The sequence below is a fragment of the Cynocephalus volans genome, chromosome 4 (assembly GCF_027409185.1).
Source record: "Cynocephalus volans isolate mCynVol1 chromosome 4, mCynVol1.pri, whole genome shotgun sequence".
Lineage (NCBI taxonomy): Eukaryota > Metazoa > Chordata > Mammalia > Dermoptera > Cynocephalidae > Cynocephalus > Cynocephalus volans.
Genome location: NC_084463.1, coordinates 6,847,002 through 6,861,665, shown reverse-complemented (window position 1 = coordinate 6,861,665; position 14,664 = coordinate 6,847,002).

Below are 14,664 nucleotides of genomic sequence, written 5' to 3'. Positions count from 1 at the left end.
AAAGAAAGGAGCCCTCTAGGATTGGACTGAGGAAGTAGAACAAGATTATCAGGCTACAAAAAGGGCAACATGGCAAGTACAAGCTTTACATGTGGCCGACCCCACTAAGCCATTTGAGTTAGACGTACATATAACCCAGGAGGGGTTAGGATAGGGTTTGTGGCAGAGACAAGACCGATTCCACACACTTGTAGGATTCTGGTCTCAGCTCTGGAAGGGTGCTGAAGTGTGCTACATCCTAATAGAAAAGCAGTTAGCAGCTGTGTATTCTGCCTTGATAGCCACTGAAGCTATCACAGGAACTGCCAAAGTCCTAGTGAGGACTACATACCCTATAATAGGTTGGCTGCACATGTGGGCAACCCACCCTAAAATGGGTGTAGCTCAGACTCCCACTCTGTCTAAATGGTGAGCATATATAGAACAAAGGAGCACTGTGTCAATGAGTCCTCTGTCCAAAGATTTGCAAACTGTGCTAGGCCTAGTAGAGGTTGTGGAGGAAATTTTGACACAACCGTTACTCATGGAGGTGGAGGCTACACCTTTCCATGAGGGACAGGGACTTATCATAGAGCAAGCTTGGTATACAGGTTGTTCTAGCATGGGACCTTCACCATTGTGGACAGAGGTTGCTGTCCAGCCCTTAACAGATAACATGTGGTATGAAAATGGCACAGGGCAAAGCAGTCAATGGGCTGAATAGAGAGCAGTATGGATGGTGATAAAAAATGAGCCTGGGCCATTAACCACCTGTACTGACAGCTGGGCTGTGTACAAAGGTTTAACCCTTTAGATTTCTGCTTGGAAATATCAACGGTGGATGGTAGGCCACCATCTCCTGTGGGGACAAGCCATGTGGCAAGAGTTATGGGAGTTGGGGCATGAGAAAGAAGTAACTCTTTTCCAAGTCACAGGACACTTCCCCTTAGCCAGTCCAGGAAATGATGAAGCTGATGCCTTGGCTAAGGTAAGATGGCTGGAGAGAGCCCCAGCTACTGATGTAGCCCAGTGGTTACATTGACGAATGCAGCATGCTGGCAGCAAAATCATGTGGATGGTGGCTCAAAGATGGGCCTGACCTACAAAATGGGAAGATGTAGTGAATGCTTTTTGTGCTTGTCCAGTGTGTGTTCAAGAGTGTCCACATGCCCAGCAAATGCCCCATACAGATGGGCAAATAACTTGAGGAAGGGTGCCCCTGGCTCGGTGGCAAGTGGACTTTGTTGGATCACTGACAAAGTCAGAGAATTTCAGATACATCTTCATAGCTGTTCATACAGCTACTGGTCTCTTGTTTGTATGGCCTTGTAAGGCCCCAGACCAGGTAAACACTGTGAAGGCATTGAATAGCCTTACTGCTATGTGTGGCCAGCCTATAGTTATAGAAAGTGATAATGGAACCCACTTTACTGGACATGGGGTTCAGAAGTGAGCCTCCCAGTTGTCCATTCAGTGGAAGTTACATGTGCCATATCATCCCCAGGCAGTGGGAATGATTGAATGGTACAATGGCCAATTATGAGTTCCCCTATACTGTTACATGTAGAACCTACAGATCCAACAGTGTTAGCAGATAAAGTATGGTATCATAAGCCAGGTAAGATACCTACTCCTGCAACCATCCTTTCTCAGGATGGCAAACTGGCATGTATCTTACCAGAGGGGTGAGAACTTTCCCTATTGGTACCAATAACTCTTCTGTCTTTTCACCCATAGTGTTCTGGCTGCAGGCACTGCACCAGAGTCATGTGATCAATGTGTCAGCCTGGTGAATATGCATTGAACTTCCCATCAGTATGACTGCAGGATTTGCATGGAGGATCACACCAATGGTGACTACTAACCAGACATATGCGGCTGATAGTTAAAAGGACAGAACTGCAAGCCTTAAGGCATATTAAATAGGCAATAGGTTTTGGAAATGTAAGGGTCATTTATCCTCACTAAGGGAACATTGCAGAAGATTCTGAATGTGTAGGTTGTATGGTGAGGGACCCTGAAGGGGTGGATTGTTGGGAAAATGGAACAATTTGGTCAGGCTCCCCTCACCTCAGAGCTGGTTCAGGGTGATTCAGTAAACATTGTGTGGGTGGAGTGAGTGCGCCTGCACGGTGCCACTTTGGCTGGTGTTTTACTGCCTCGGGTGCCTGTGCTGCGTGGCCATGTTTTTTCCAGACCTGCAGCTTCCAAGGACCATGTGGCTGGTTGCCTAGCTTATAGACCAGCGTGAAGGGGTCTGGTGACCCAGCCTGGCATGTGAAGAGTTTGTGACCCAGTCTGTGAATCGGCTTGAGGGGTCTGTGAGCTCTAGACCCAGCCCTAGCTCAACCATCGGCCCAGTGGGTGCAGGATTACCAGCAGGTAAAAGAGCAGTGACAACTAGCGTGGTCACCTAGCTTTACAATTGGCATCACAAACAGGATTAAGAGCTAGACAATTGGTGCTGTGAGCAGGATTCGTGACATCAGCCTTAGCCTCACAGTAGCCCTTGTTGTAGCCAGACAGTCATGTTAAGTGTTCTTATCAAAAATAAAAAATAAAAAACATAATAAAAATCAAAGAAACAAACAACCCTCCCACCCCCAAAGATATACAAGGAAACTTTGGGAGGTGCTATATATGTTTATTACCTTGATTTTAATGGGAGTGTATACATTGCCAAACTCACCAAATTGTGTACATTAGTTATATGCAGTTTTTTTGTATACCAACTGTGCAATAGAGGTAAAAAAAGAATGCATGTCTCAGATAAACAGTTCCATGTATTTTTTTTGCAAAGTGTTAGCAAAAATATAAGACATAGTCATTTCTTTAACAGATAGAAATGTTAATTTCTACCCTTTTAACAGGCTGACTCTGGAGCTATGGTATACAATATAGTAGCCACTCTGCTCACTAGGAAGCACTTAAAATTTTGATAGATCAAGTGGAGATGCTCTGTAAGTGTAAAGTATACATAAGATTTTGTACTATGAAGAAATGGTAGTACATATATTTTAACAATATATGTGATACTTTAAAAAGTACTTATATGTTTAAGTGGCAATATTTTGGATATACTGAGTTAAATAAACTATACTATTGAAATTCGTTTCACCTCTTTATTTTGGCTTTTTTAATTTGGCTACTAGAAAATTTAAAATTACGTATGTGTCTCATATTTGTTGCTCACATTACATTTATAGTAAATAATACTGCTCTAGGGAGCATTGAGTAGGAGAAAATAACTTCTATATATTTATTACATTTGTACTATAATTTGTGCCCATTAAAGGGATATCTAAGTTCTTTTTAGTAAAAAAGCTGTTTTATAGATAAGAGAGGTGGTGACCAGGTGTATAACACTTGAAATATGCATTAATACACATCTTTAAATGTTCAATGTATTATCAATATGTTATTAAACACAGGATGTGAAAATAATAAAAATAACCAAAAAACAGAAACAGAAACTACATAATACCTAGGAATTGATTTCACAAGAAAGGGACAAATTTAAACCAAGGAAACTACAAAAGTTTTAATGATATAAATAAAAACCTGAATAAATGAATAAATGTAGCCTTTTCCTGAATGGGAGGATTTTATACCATAAAAATTCAAATACTTCCCTAGTAAATTATTATTATTATTATTATTATTATTTTCAAGGCATCTAAAAGACAGATGGATTTTTATTTAAACCCTACAGATACAAGTCACTGTTAAACTTTGCATTTTCTGTTAATGAATTGGGGTTAGGACATTTTCTTTTCTTTTTTTTAAGTTTATTTATTAATATTATTTTTTTACATTCTAAGATGTTGTTGCAGAGTTGAGGGGCAGGGGGAGAGGGAGGGGAAGGGGAAAGAAAATAGGGAGAGAGAAGGCAGAAGGGGGTGTGGTTGAGGCCCATAGCACCCCCATCACTCCTGCAGGGGAGACAAGGGGGTTTCCAGCAGTGGCTTGGTCACTGTTGGGCTGGATGCAGATGTCAGGGGGATGTGGCTGAAGCCCTTGGCCCCCCATGTCCTGGTTCAGGAGCCCAGGGCACTTCCTGCAGTGGTTTGGTGGTTGTTGCTTGGCTGGTTTGGGTGTTGGGGAGCATGGCTAAGGCCCCCAGCCCTCCCTGCTACCTGGCTTGGGAGCCCAGGAGCTTCCGGTCCTTCTAGGTTTTATAGGTGTTCTTTGGTGGTGTTAGACCTTTACTAGTTAATATCAAACTTTGTCTCTAATCTGTGGGTATTTTGTTTTTTCTTTCAGTTCTGTGTTGGATTATTCGGTGTTCCACCACTTAAACTCTGCACTGGAACTAATTTGTTGTCCTTTGTTTACTTCTAAAATGGAGGAACTTCCTGTGGGGACCAGCACTTGAGCTTTGTGGTTGAGCTAAATTGCTGCTTTGCTGCTGATTACCTGGGGAAGGCTTTTTGTGCAGCTCAGGTTTTAATTGTTGACTTTGTGGTCTTGTGAGTTCCAGTACACCTGGGTTGTGTGGAAACTCTGATCTGGGCCTGAGACTTTTCAGCAAACTGCACCTCCTGCAGATCTATATTCCTGACCAGTCTCCACTGAGTGGTCCTGTGCTGATTGGAGGGCAGATCAGCTGTCCATGCTGTGCCCTCAGTGGGCCCTTCTCCCCCACCGCCAGTGCTCCAAACTCTTCCCGTGGGACGGGCCATGTGCTAGTTCCTTGCGATGACTCACCAGCCTCTGAATGGCTCCTTTTTTCAGTTGTCTGTGGCCTCTTGCTACTATGTGGGCCCACAGGAACCTTGTTAGTGGTCTCATTGGACTGGGGGCCACCCAGGCCCTCTTCTCCACTTCCACATCCAAGCAACTTCATCTGAAGGGCACAACTGTGGCTTCTGCCAGCTCTTGCTCTGTTCATTCACCAGCTCCAGCCTTGAAGCAGCTGAAGCTTGAAATGGTGGGAGCAATTCTTTCTTTCTCTCATCGTGGCTTCTCCTGCCTTCACAAACTCTGTAGGTCTCTCCTCCTCTTCCCCTGAGCTCTAGTGGTCCCAGTGTGGCTGTTGTTGCTTTTTAATAGTTGTAATTTGGTTGATTTATGGGACAGAGTGATGCTGGGGACTGTCTATTCTGCCGTCTTGACCAGAAGCCTTCCCTTCTATATTCTCTTCTCAATAAGAACAACTTAATAGCAAGAAAACAAAAAACCCAATTAAAAAAATGGGTAAAGGACCTGAATAGACATTTCTCAAAAGAACACTTGCAAATGGCTATTAAGTATTTCCAAAAATGCTCAGCATCACTAATCATCAGGGAAATGCATATTAAAGCCATGATAAGACATCACCTTACATGTGTCAGAATGGCTGTTATCCAAAAGATAGGTGTCAGAGAAGATGTGGAGGTAAGAGAACCCTCCCACACTACTGATGGGAATGTAACTTAGCACAGTGTAAATTATGAAGCTTCCTTAAAGAATTCCAAATGGAACTACCATATGATTAAGAAATCCCTCTACTGAACATATATCCAAAGGAAGTGAGATCAGTATGTTGAAGAGATACCTGCACTCCTGTGTTCATTGCATCATTATTCACAATAGCCAAGTTATGAAATCAAACTAAGGGTCCGTCAATGGAAGAATGAATAAATAAATGTGGTACATTTATACAATGGGATGCTATTCAGCCTTAAAAGTTTGGAGGGGGATCCTGTCATTTGAGACAATGTGATTAGACCTAGAGGACCTTCTGCTAAGTGAAATAAGGCAGGCACGGAAAGATAAATACTGCATGATCTTGCTCATATATGAAAGCTAAAAAAAGTTTAACTCATAGAACTAGAGAGAAGAGTGATGGTAACCAGGGGCTGGTGTGGTTGGAGGGGCAGCTGGGGAGATGATGGTCAAAGAATACAAAATTTTAGTTAGATAGGAGGAATAAATTCAAGAAATCCATTGTACAGCATGGTGACTATAGTTAACAATATACTGTATTTTCCTTACCCCTGTCCATCTTCCTGACTTTTATTGCACCCTTACCCATTCTTTAGCCTTCCCACCATTCCTCACTGCACCTCTGAACATTGTCTCATGCCCTGAGACAATGAACTTAGATAGTGTTCGAGCTTCACTCTGTTCCTCATGCTGTCTATTAGCCTTACCACGTTGTTGACCTTCTCTCAGTCTTTAGACTTCATTCCATCAATCACATGTCCAGCAGACTTACTCCATCCTTGAACTTCACTTCTTTCCTCACTTCACAGAGTACCTCATACAATGCTGATGCTCATGCATCCTGAGAATCAAACAAAACAACAAAATTCTCATAGCTTAACCAAACCCATTTCCCCTGCTGTCAGAATAAAGGAGAGGAGCTCTTTTTATTATATTCAGAGGTGCTCACATAAGACAGCATAGAGGCTTAATTTTATTAGCGGGCCTTTGATTTCTACCACCTCATTTAGTCTTAAATCCCATGAAGTAGTTTCTATGATGCCTGTGAGACTCAAGAAGTTAAGTGCTCAGCCAAAGTCCTGAAAACAGCCAAATGAAATTAATCATACTAGTCCCTGACTCTTATGCATGCACTGGGTAGACTGTTAACATTTCTTGTAGTTGGTCTCTTCCAGGAACAGGAGTGCCTTGAATACAGATTCCTAGTGGCAGAAGCCAGTTCTTCCGCTAGGTTCTTCTATTCTTCCTTCTGTTGACAGAGAAAGTGTACTTGGATGGGAGCCATTCTGTATGATCATAGCACAGGCTGAGGCCGCATTCTCAGAATTTTGGAAAATATCCTTTGGAAAAATATTCTATGATACATGTTTTTATTTTTTGCACTATAGATACATTCTAAACAAAATCGATCTTGTGGTTCTTCATAAGACTGTTGTAAATATTGCAGTGTCCCCATACTCCAGAAATCTCTTGTCCTGGGCTTTCTAAATAGGAATCCACCTCAAGGCATCACTTTCATGTCAATAACCAAGATAATTTAATGCCACATGATTTGTACTACTATGAATGTTCTTAGATGTCATTATCTCTCAAGGTGATTCTTCCTCTGAAAGAATCAGTACTCCTCATCCTTGATTCCACCATCAGAATCTTACCAGACTCAGGTCCGGCTGCCCGCCCCCTTGAGAAGGAAAGAAAAAAAACCAACAACTCAGAAGCCAAATGGGTGGTGTTCGGAAAGCAGATGTATTCAGCTGAGGGAGATGGTAGGCTGTCCCAACTCAAAGATTTACATTTACTGAGGGGTTTTTAAGGGAGGGGCTGAGGGAATGGAATGTGGAAGGTGAAAAGGAGGAGATGTGAGTTACAAGAGGTCCGTGTCTATGGGTCAGGTACAAGGTCTCACCAAGGCCTCGTCTGGTTTCTGTTCTCATCTTCACTGTTATTTCAGGACCCTGCAAGATTCTGATTTGTGCCAGTGTACTTGGCTGGTACCCAAGATCAGCTTCCAGTCATTTGGCTTTGATCATTTCTCTAAACTCCACAAGTCTCAAAGAAAGAACTGTTAGCTTTACAAAGTACTAATTAGCTTCTTGACCTTGTTTTCCTACTTAGGAAGCAAAATAAGAAAGTCAGGGAATGAGAAAAAAGAGTGGAGAGAAAAAAACTGTCCTTTTTAAAAATCCTCCCCACCCCCTGCAGCCCAAGCAGTTTTAGGTCACAACATGGCTTCAGTCCTGCTTACTCCAACATGAACTTTAATGTAAGCCTCCACAGTTTAAAATGATGTTTGGATTATCAAGAGTGAGCATTTTTATGTTCTATAAGGGCAGAGAATGAGTCAACAGTGAGTCCTTGTCTTTCAGCTGCACTGAATACAGGAGAAAAGTGCACAGTGTCATCCTTGATCCAGAATGTCAGTGTCAGTGGTCCACTAAACTTCAAGTCCAGTCAGTTCCCTTACAGAAGCTGCAATCATTGTTTTCATGTATTTAGTATCGTAATTCTGAAAATACAGGCAGTGTCAGTGCCAAGATTTAACAGAATTTTACGAACTTAAGATTAGAGAGAAAAATGCCATTTAGATAAGTAGTTTGACTGTGATGAAAGGGAATTTAAGAAATTTTGGAAATTATAACTTTTCACGCTAAACCTTGGTGTTATGGAATGAGAGGTATTTCCCATCTGCCGCCCAAATGACTAAGAAGTCTCTTAACGCCAAAGTTTGCAGTGTTAAAGATTAATATTTGTTTGGATGGCCATTCAAAGGAATCCGTGGTAGCTCAAGGAGCTTTAAGACCCTGGACTCCCTGATAACTTAGAGTCACAAGCATTTATAGAGCAGAATCATGAGTGGGGGTCCTGCAAGTCATGTAGGAAGCTGATTGGTTCAGGGTGAAGTCAGCACACTATTCCTGGCATCTTGACTGATATTTTCCATGGTGCCTTAGGGTCCAGGGTGTGTGTGCTTCTAAGAAGGTTTGTAGCTGCTGGTGGTCTGCAGAAATAACTAGAGATTGGCATTAGAGGTGTTATTTTTATTTATTTATTTTTTTAAAAGATGACCAGTAAGGGGATCTTAACCCTTGTCTTGGTGTCAGCACCACGCTCACCCAGTAAGCTAACCAGCCATCCCTATATGGGATCCGAACCCATGGCTTTGGTGTTATCAACACCACACTCTCCCGAGTGAGCCATGGGCCGGCCCTAGAGGTGTTATCTTAAGCCACGAGGCATTCAGTTAAGAAACAAACATCCTGTCCCCCAGATCAAGTCTTAGCCTAATGAATTTTATGTTTAAGCAATTTTACTCTTGTCTTATTATTGCTGCTCCTAGGAATCTGGCCCATCATGCCTGGCCAAGCAGTTTTTCTTTAGCTATCTCTCCCTTCCCCCAGCTGAGGTCTGCTCTGATGGGGGTCGGGGGAACAGCTAGGGGGAATTGGAGGTCTGTCCCCCAGTTTCAATGGAAATAATGAAATGAAATAAAAAGCCACGGAAAGGAGTGTGATAAATGCCCATATAGATATTGTGAGGCTAGGTTTGTTTACAAGAACGCATTTGAGGACACGGGAACTTGACAGCTTTAGGCCCATATTTTCTAGTTGTAACTAAGCTCTTACACAATATAAAGTCAAGGATATTGGCAAGCAGTCAGATAGTGAAACATGATTATATAACTAATGATAGTTTCTGTATGTTTGATTTTATTGTACATGACTAGCCAAAAACACTGAGCATTGCAAACATGCCAACTTACGCCATCATGCATCTTTGCATTCAGAATGAATACTTTTTCTATGCAGATTATAAAATATTCCATCTCAGAAGTTCCATTAGAATACTATGACATTGAGGTATTTAGGGTAATTTACTGATGCACATGCAAATTCTGATAAAGACTTTTAAAATAAATGTTTTAGAGTGGGTTTAGATCTACAAAATTATTGTGAAGATAACACACAGAGTTCCCATACACACCACACCCAGTTTCCCCTATTATTAACATCTGATGGTATATTTGTAATAATTAAAGAATCAATATTGATACCTTATTATTAACTCAAGTCCATACTTTATTGAACTTCCCTCAATTTATGTTGAATGTCATTTTTTTGTTGCAGGATCCCAATATCAGTCAAGATACCATATTGCGTTTAGTTATTATGTCTTCTTAGGTTCGCTTGATTGCAACACTATCTCAAACTCTCCTTGTTTTTGGTGACTGTGGCAATTTGAGGAGTACTGGTCATATTTTTGTAGAATGTCCCTCAGTTGGGATTTTTCTGACATTTTTCTCATGATTAAACTGGGGTAATGCATTTTGGAGAGATTGATCACAGGGGTAAAGTGCCATTCTCATCATATCATATCAAGGGTACCCACTATCAGTGTGACTTGTCACTGTTAATGTTGATCTTGGCACCTGGCTGAGGTAGTATTTATCAGGTTTCTTCACTATTAAGTTAACTCTTTTTTCTTCCATTCCATACTGTACTCTTTGGAAGAAAGTAACTATGCACAGCCCAGACTTAAGGATTAGAGAGTTATGCCTGTGTCATTAAGGGCATCTATATAAATTATTTAAAATTATGTTGCATGGGAGATATATCTATTCTCCCACATTTATTTTTATGAGAATGGATCTATGAATATTTATTTTATACTTTGGGTTACTAACCAAAACTACTTTATTTATTTTGTTGCTCAATTTTTTCCAGCTTTGGATATTGGGAACTCTTTCAGTTGGCTCCTGTGTCTCTTTGATATAACCCATCATTGTGGAGTTTTGTTTTGTTTTGTCTTGTTGAGGCTTGATAGTTCATTTCTTTCTACTTTTGAACAGTATTCCATCATATGGATGTACCACAGTTTGTTTATCCATTCACTTATTGAAAGATATCTTGATTGCTTCAGCTTTTGGTGATTATGAACAAGACTATTATAAACATTTGTGGGCAGATGTCTGTGTGGACACGAATTTTCAAGTCAGTTGTTGGATAAATCTTAGGACTGCAATTGCTGGATTGCATGGCAAAACTGCTTAGTTTTGCAAGAAACTGTCTTCTAAAAATTGCTGTATCATTTTGCACCCTCACCAGCAAAAAATCAGAGTTCCTGTTGTTCTATATTCTTGTCAGCATTATTATTGTTATTATAGTATTATAATATTCTTCTACCATACTGTTATACTGGAGCCTTGGAGGAGGGGGAGTTGTCTATAATCTTCCAATTTAATCTCAATTTTTATTGAAATGAGGTCTCTGGCCTGTGACCTTCAAAAGTATTTATTCTTATATAGCCTTTCCTCCACCTTAGGTGAGACAGGAAGACAGAAGGGGCTGGAGTGAGAGAAACGCTCTTCTCTCATGACTATGGCACAAGGCTCTGGTTAAGTTGTTTCGAGAGTCGGTCTTCCTTTGTTAGGGAGAAGGCTTTAGGCATGTTTCACAATAATTACTTTGCCCTCTCACCTGCCAGAGCCACAAGGGCATCTTTCTCAGATCTTCACCTGGAGAACCTGCTAGGATGGGCCCCCACTCTCAAGCTAGTCCACTGCTCAGGCTCTAGCAATTCATTGTTGAGGCTTAGAAGCTATTACCTTAAAATATGGTGCTTTGACATGCTGGAATTAAGAAGAAGCCTCAAGGTCTCTCTGACCTTCCACCCCACCCCCTCCTGTCTCTCAATCCTCTGTCATTCTGGAAAGCACAGGATGAAGCTATTCCCTTATCTGAGGAATGTGCAGACCTGTCAAAGAAGAACATAATTACCTCTGGCACTTTCCTTGAGTTTTTCATTAACTAAACTCATATCACAGAAAGCAAGACTGAAGTCTGTCACCACACACCTGACAGACTTTTGACACAGACCATTGTGTTCTATTTTGATTGCATTCAGTGTTTTGAAGAGAATCGTCTACCAGTCACTGCCTGCTCTGCATGCCAAATAGACTACGTCCCAGGCCATTGTATGTTCTCCAGGCCCATTGCATTCCCTTAGCAATCGTTTACTCATACACATCCATTTTCCCTTTCCTTATGAAGATGGGTATGTAATCTTCCTAGAAAATTGTGAAATTACTCTCTTGTGATTCCCCCATGCATTGACCCTTCTCAGCACATTAAATAATAAAATTTGTTATGCCTTTCCTTCAAATTAATCTCGGTTTATTAGTTGACTTTTCAGAGAACTTTCAGGGAGTTGAAGAGGAAGTCTTCCCTTGGCCCCTACATCATCAAAATTACCATTTAAGTGTTCCTACCAGTTTATGGTTCCAACAGCATCTGCTCCTGGTAGGCAGATCTCAGCTGTGAGTCTCTGGATTTGCCTGTCTCTCTAGATTTCCAGGTAGCAGTTTGCCCTGAAAACTCAATTTTCTGGTGGACCCAAGAAAAGTCAATTTGTCTAGCTTTTTCTTGTTGTAAAGATGGGAGTGACTACAACCAACTATGTTACAATAAAAAAAAAAAAGATGGGAGCGACAACAGCCAAGCTCTTCACATGTCAGAGCTGAAACTGGAAATCTCCTGATAAAGATTTTTTATTTAATCTGTGAAAGACATAGAAATACATGGAAATCATCCATACATAGTGGACAAGTAGATTGAAAGTCGTCTCAAATAATGAACTCAGTCTTATGTTAGAAATAATAAGGTTGACCCCAGTAGAAGATAAACTCCTGTTTATAATGATCCTAATTCTTCCTAGAACAGGATAGATAGAAGGCTTTCAATGATAAAACAGATCAAAATTACATATATTTTGCAGTGCCACAAACTGGGATGGAATATGTGTTGTCATTTACTAGGTTGGTGACCCTGGGCATCTTTCTTGGCTTTAGTTTTCTCATGTGGAAAATGGGTAGCATGAAGTTTAGAAATAATGTATGTAATTTCAGCAGATACTTCCTATTAATTAAAAAGAAGCAATGGAAGAATGAATTTAAAAATTTTCCAAAGAATTTGAGGAGTACTAATTGTAAAGCATGTCCTAAAATCTCAATATTATATTAAAGCAGGTAAACTGATGTGTAAACCAACTATTTGGTGGGTATAAAAACCTAGGCTGAATTCACTCTAATCCTAAGGGAAAGATAGCACTCATCATGGACTGCCATCTGCTGGCCCATGATGGACCAAAAATAACTATCTGGAAGTTCCAATTACGCACCTAGTGAAAATAGTGGCAGAAGTTTAGTTTATCCTAGACAAATGATTAGGGCATGGGTTTTCAAGTATTTTTATTAGCAGACCTCAGCATCAGAATCCTTATGTGCGACAGCCACAGTAACTTTTATTGATAACATTGGTGAGTGGAGATGGTTTTGTTAGGCATATTAACATTTTCCATGGCTCATATATGAATCAAAGGCATAAGGAGACTCTATTTTCCTTTTATATGTTAATTTTCCTAGTTTTAGTATGGTTTAATTTTAGTGGCATTAAGGTTGAACTGATTCAAATTATATAATTAATTATAATCAACTTTAATTATTATGATTAATTATAATCTACTAGACCAGAGGTTCCTAAAACACAACCTGTAGGCCAATTAGCTAATTGAATCAGAATTGTCTGGTCTCTGTTTCATACTTGTACAATAAGAATATCTTGGGTAAAGCTCAGGAAGTACTATTTTTTAAAAGCTCCCTATGTGATTTTCATACAGCTAACTTTGGAGACTATTATACTAGATTATAAACTTCTTCAGACAAGGACAATTTCTTCTTCATTTTTGTATTCTTGAGGCTTTACAATGTCCCGCACAAGACAATTAAATAAATGAATGAACAAAAACCAGATAAATGAATGAAGAAAGGAATGCATGGACAAACTAATTGATTCATGACTCTTGGTGATAATTAGCAACACAACAGTGTGTCAGGCTTGAACTTCTTGGCGTTCTAGTTTATGTGTACTAGCCAATTAAGTAAATATATTTTTACTGTTGAAAATTTCAGAGAGGTTGCACTTTGGAATCAAGATGGCTACATGTTGGCCCTGCCAAGTTTTAGAAGTTATGAGGAAAAGAAGATGGAACCAACATAAGCTGCAACTTCTAAAATTCCATAGAGGTATTGTATCCTAAGAATGACTTCAGACTGATTATATTGATAAGGTGTAAAGAAACAAAGAGGCATTTTATTATTTAAATAAATATGATTTGTTGTATTAGGTTTATTTCTTCTCCTATTAAAAAAAGGCAAATACACAGTTGAATTGATTTACAAAAAGTTACTTGCCATTTTTGCATGACAAGAGGACTTGAATGGGCTCATTGTTTGGCATCTTTTGGTCAAGTTACTCAGAGCTTATGGGACTCTCCTGAAATTAAACACTATTTAACTTTAGTGACAATGTTGAGAGACAGTTAGAATGTAGAGAGTAGGAAAACTTAAACAAAAAACTACTATTGAAGAGGTCCACTGTGTGCCTGGGAAAATTGACCTGTGAGCAGTTAATTCTAAAACATAATTTAGTAAAACTATTATATTTGTTTAAAAAGGAAGAGAAACCCTCATTTCCTATTTAAAACAATGAAGGTCATTACAAAAGAAAGAAAATCAAGTTGGCACCAGACATCTTGGCATCAGCATACTAAACAAAACAACAGTGGAGCAACCCCTAAAAGAAACTCAAGGAAAAAAAGTAAGAACCAAAGCCTTTTAACCAGTTAAGGTGTCCTTCAAGTATTGAGTCTTGTAAAAAACATTTAGAAGCATGAAGCAACTCAAGGAATATTGTACCCATAAGGTCCTTTTAACCAGGAAATGATTTGGGAAACTTTGGCAGAAAGATAAAGGATGGGCATTAATTAATTGTAATTTTAGACCTAAGTCTAAACAAAGTGAGAAAAACCTGGAAGAATAGAATATAAATACTATATGCTCTGACAATATGCAACACAACTTCAAATAATGGAAAGAGAAATGAAAATAGAATAAACTTACTAATTTTCATATATATAATAAGTAGGAGTCAATAGGTATCACTGACTGAAGGAAAAAGAAGTCTAAGGGTATCATATGAAGATCTTGTTATATAGGTAACTACTAAATACACTGTTCCAAATACGAAAGTTTTAAAAAATCATATAAAAATATAAAAATAACTAAAGAAAACAGACAACCTAGCAAAATGACAAATCATGTATATTATATGAAATTTTATTTAAATTACTATGACAGAACTGAGGCCAAATATATCAGCCACACCAATTAATTTAAGTGGGTGTGAATCATCTACAAAAAGAAAA